The sequence below is a fragment of the Nicrophorus vespilloides genome, unplaced genomic scaffold (genome assembly GCF_001412225.1).
Source record: "Nicrophorus vespilloides isolate i.1.1-1 unplaced genomic scaffold, Nicve_v1.0, whole genome shotgun sequence".
NCBI classification, from domain to species: domain Eukaryota; kingdom Metazoa; phylum Arthropoda; class Insecta; order Coleoptera; family Silphidae; genus Nicrophorus; species Nicrophorus vespilloides.
This window is the reverse complement of record NW_017097524.1, coordinates 37,677-43,019: the sequence shown is the minus strand read 5'-3', so window position 1 is coordinate 43,019 and position 5,343 is coordinate 37,677. Positions and strand designations below refer to the sequence as shown.

The window sequence follows — 5,343 nt, the reverse complement described above, 5'->3', positions numbered from 1 at the left end:
TCATAGAAAATATACGAAAGATTCATTTTTAGCTTGTAAAACAAATCTGTATGTCCTACTTTGTCAAAAGCCTGTGACATATCAAGGATTGAAGCTCTTCCAGATTCTGTCATAAACTAATCGATTAACCTGTTTTATCATGCCTGTTCTCCACGAAATCCAAAGTGGCTATTCCAGTAAACGTTATTTTCGTGATTTTGGAATCATTATACCAAACGATTTTTCTCATTAGAAATTATTGATAAGAAATAAATGATTAATATATTCGCATCATAAAAAACCTATTGCTATTAGCATATTATATTATACATTGATGGGGTTTTTGATTTCAATATTTCTATTTTTTAGAGTTTATCAAAATGTATATAAGATTCATTATATCAGTTATTATCGGTATTATTTACTTATACTTTTCTTTGGTTTCAAACTTCTAATGGCATCATTCAGAGTTCATAAAAGTTGCCAAACTTAAATAGAGTAGTTTAGTGATCAATTTCTGGGGCGGAAATATTACCTAAAAGTAAAACTCTGCTTTGTTTCTTATTTGCGTCACATAATGTGATTAATTACAGAAAATAGGGAATGTTGTCCAAATATAATTTTCACATTACCTATTTTTGGTGCGGTCACGTACCACACTTTAATATTTATATAATATTATAATAATAAAGAAATAAAAGAAACAGGCAAATAAAATTATAACTTTATCACGAGTGGCGTACGTGAGAGGAAAAATTAATGACGTTTAACTTTGGCGACACGCGAAAATGTCAATCTAAATTTTATTTACTTTTTCCGAACGGCGACGGAGAAAAGAATTTTTTTCGTCTATGTGTGCGCAGATACTTATATTTCTTTCGTTATATTTTTTACGTAAGTGTTTAATGGAAAAACGCGGTGAATTATACAGGTCGTGGAATGGTGGAGGCGAAATGAAAAGTTTCGCTCTTAATGTACGCAAGGCAGTTTCTTTTTTTTTTCTCCCGTGTTTGTCTTTTCACAGCCATCCCTTTTTCGCCTCCCTCCGCACGTTTTGCGAACGAAAAACTACGTAACGGTAGCCGGGGAAACGGATGTCGTATTACGTAATATATTCTTATTTGCCGGAGTGGCCGAGGGAGAGCGCTCTTTTCCAGGGAAAACCGGAAGTTACGTTCGAAGGACGAAACAAAAAGAAAGCACATCGAGGCTAATAAATGGCGCAGACAATTCGCTTATTATTTTGTTTCATTCTTTCTTTCAATTTCGTTGCTTTCTTTCAGGGATTTAAGGATCCGTGCTGCATGAAACGTGCGTGATTGAATGTGCCGGGGGAAATTAGCGATTGGGATATGTCGTGTGCGAGAGGAAAATCCATACATGGAAAACCTCTGCGGAAAATTAAAGCAAAATTGTGAGAAAAAAGAAAATAAGAGAATACGATCGAGAGCAAGGTCAAATGTAATATGCATTCCGGAGCATTCGTTTTAACGGTTTCTAAATACCGGTTTTTTTTGAAAAAATATTCACCGCTGTTTTTACGTCCAGTATATTTTATTTTGTTATATATTTATAGGTGCTAAATAACTTACATACTTCGGATACATCCGAATACTAAATAATAAATGTAATCATTTTAGTCGACTCGGCTTAATTGGGACAAATCTATTATATTTGTCCCGATTAAGCGGGTGTGCCAATTATACAAAGTTCCATTTGTTATTTGCTCGATTCTATTTCCGTTCTTTAGCACTTGTCCCTAATAAGCGGCTGTCTCGATTAACCAGTGTCCCAATTAAGCAGAGTCGACTGTATATATTTGGTTAAAACCGTTTTTTTTTATTGAAATAATTGAATACGAAAACCGGTTATTTAAAAGCATGGTTTTTGCCTCCAGTTCGTTTTCATATTACAATTTCCGTCACTGAATGCGTATTTCGTATTCGGTGTTAATTCAATTGTCTATTATTCCATTACCCTAATTGTCGAATTCTGTGCACATAATATTCTTTGCCGTTTCGCCAAATTCAATTTACGTTTTATTGTTTGTATACGTACTGTTTCTCATATAGCAACTGTTATATGTATTTATTATTCCGACTTATTTACAACGTTACATTGTGTCTTGATAAATGTTGAATATATCCCCTAGCGTGAAATACATCGCGTTGCAACTTCGGAGAATTTAAAGTTGGTCATGTACAACTTGCAAGCATTATTTGTTTATAAGGTATAATATAATACAAACAAGATTTCCTTATATAAATAATTATGTTTAGAGATATAAGTTTGTACAATTCGTATAGTCCGGTTTCGATTAGTACGGATTCTATAGTGAATATTTCAAAACTAAACTTTAATACAGCAAAATAAAAGTATACAAAATTATATAATTAGTTCTAAGCAAATCACTTTTGAACAGTTCTTTCATTTTCAGAAGATGCTTTTTCTTATTAAACTGAATATTTATTTTTTATTGCTAAAGTGGTATTTTTTGCTTTATAGAAATATAATAGAAAAGTATCCTTTTTTCTTCAAGAGGGTATTAAGCTGACATAAATTATTTGATATGAACAATATTTTTCAAGGTAATTCAGCATTTTAAATATACAATAAATTTTTATAAAAAATATTGCGGTCATTAGCCTATTGTGTATATTCATAAATTATTAAATCATGTTCATTTAATGTTGAATGCACACTATGCGTGACTTTATACATAAATGTATGTCAGGCGTGCCAACTACTATGTACATATGGCAGTATATCGTACAATTGAAACTGTCAGTTCAATCATCGTACTCCATGATAAATAATAGTTGTTGGTATGTCTGACAGACATTTATGTCTCTTATGACACATAGTATAGATAGATACAGCTTTATACATACCAGCAGTTTATATTCTCATATTTGATAACTTTATACAAGTTGGTACACCTTAATATTACGCTTAGTTGATAATAGGAAGTAATTATGGAATGCAATGTTATTATATTTTTGTATTTGTGGTAGGGTGACCAGACCAGTTCATTCAAAAATCGGGACATCTAAACTAAAAAATGGACAAATCCAGAAAAATCGGAACGTCTTATCACCCTAATTTGTGCTATTATTTAAATATATCTATTGTCTTGTGAAGATCGAATTCATTTTACATTATATTAATAATATTTTTACTACTGCTTTGTACACAATTTTCAAAACATTCTGTTTTTGAAATTATTAGAGAAATGTACAAGTTATTAATAGTTTATGTACATTTATAACGAAATATTATATATTGATCTTAGTTAGATGATTCTGGGTCATTTGCGTATCGATGATATTTATATATCGAAAATTAGAGTATTATTTTAATAGTTACAATGAAATTTCTATTATTTACTTTCAAATTAAAAAATATATATATTCTCTATATAATGTTATATTATTTAATAATAAATAATATAACAGAAAATGCGATATAAATTTAAATATAGATAGAGTTTTTTTTTGTAATATTAATGCAACTGTATTCAAAATATTATATTTATAATTAAATGTTGCCTTTGTGAGCAGATTTTTGTAATTGTTAATCGGATTGTAATCCACAAATTAATATTTTATAAAAGTATATAAATAAAAAATGAGTATAAGTTCAAGGTAAAAAACGCAATGCACTTGAAAGATTACTGCAGTGCAGCAGAATCGCGTTGCTAATTGTGATTTGTAAATAACGAGATTACTGAAAATTAAATAAATAATGCAGAAATACAACACAATTATTTTGAAGTCCTAAGGAAAATAAATGATTTTTAATGACTGCATTGTAGATTTAAAGAATTTATGGGACTATATTTAAAGTTTTATACTGTTAATTTATATTAAAAAAAACTTTTAACGTCTTAATTGTCGATCAAGAAATGATAACCTTTAGTATTGTTTCAACATGTTTTTTTTTTATAAAATTGTAAATTATGGTTTTTAAATTTAATAATAGAATTTAATAATTTTATTTGGTATCCTAACTTTGGAGAAAAAGTAGCTTCATTAAAAATCTATGTATTCTAAATACAAATTCTGCATTGTTAGTTTTAAAGACAAACAACTTCTTAAAAAAAAAGTTTCTTTTTATTTCAATCTCAGATATATGAAGAGAAAACCTCGTAAAGTACGGTTCCGCCAATATCCCTAATAGATTGAACCGGACTAATCGAGCGATTCGACTACATAAAAAGGAGAAATTTTTAGAAACACTATTTTTAGAACAATTAAAACTTAATCCGGACTGTTTGAAGCCGCATTATGTAAGATATTGCTGTATATGAATATTTCAAGTACACTTTAAACGTATAATTTAATGATTAAATTCCATAATTTACGAACTTTGTCGGCATGGTTGACCCTAATTACACTACGAACACGCAATATATTCGAGCAACAATCGGTGGAAATTCTCGGATTATTATATTGAAATGTTGTAATAGTGAATGTCCTTTAGTTCACGGTTTAACCCTTTCGTGGGGGCTGTGGTAATAATAGGGATGACTTTTATTCAAAATTATAGGTGCTCTGATTATACTATTCTTGTTGTTTGAACTGTTTCCAATTTAACATCACTTTAAATAATATAATAAATATTCTCAATACGGGGATAACTTAGAACGAAGTTCCCTTATGACTAATTTGGGATTTATTGACGTTACTATGGAACTGAAACTTGATAACATATAAAGTTCTGAATATTTCATATTTCATTGAAACTAAAGAACATATAATAGTTTAATAATATCAACAGAATCAAGAGTAAAAATTTAATATTAATAAAGTATGTTATAACACAAGTTAATATAAGCATGATCAAAGGGACAATTTTTTCATGGATAAGTCGATGATGTCGGAGCAATGCGAGGGCTTTTATACTTATGGGCCCTTCCGCATTGCAGACACTTGCTGCGACACTGTTTTCAATATATTTCTTGAATATAGTTTTTTTCGAAATGGACCAATAAATAAAATGTCGTGTCCCAGGGACACGTTGTCTGTTATGGAGCTTTAGGTTTGGTAAATAATAAATTGAACAAGTTTTACTTGATGTTTATTATTAAAATATTCGATACGACTTGATTCTTTTACGTTCTTCCTAAGACTAATTACATATCCTTATTCTACGTATAAAATTAACTAAGCAAGGGGGTGGGAGTTTGAGGAGTAAAGCACAGTTTTGATAAGACGCTCCGCTACAGGTCACTGCTCCTATACAGATTTTGCCAATTCTGCGTCTGGTTGAAAATATAAGATGTTCTTATCAGTAGCTGGTCTCGATGAAACTGCCTATTCTGCGTCTGGTTCCCAGTTGAAAATAAGGAGGAATGTTACAATC

General features: G+C 30.1%; 1 protein-coding gene across 1 annotated transcript in view; it reads left to right on the top strand.

Moving 5' to 3' along the window:
- LOC108560334 (venom protein 302) overlaps positions 1–5,343 on the top strand; it is a 64,780-nt gene that overhangs the window by 32,854 nt on the left and 26,583 nt on the right. The window lies entirely within an intron of this gene.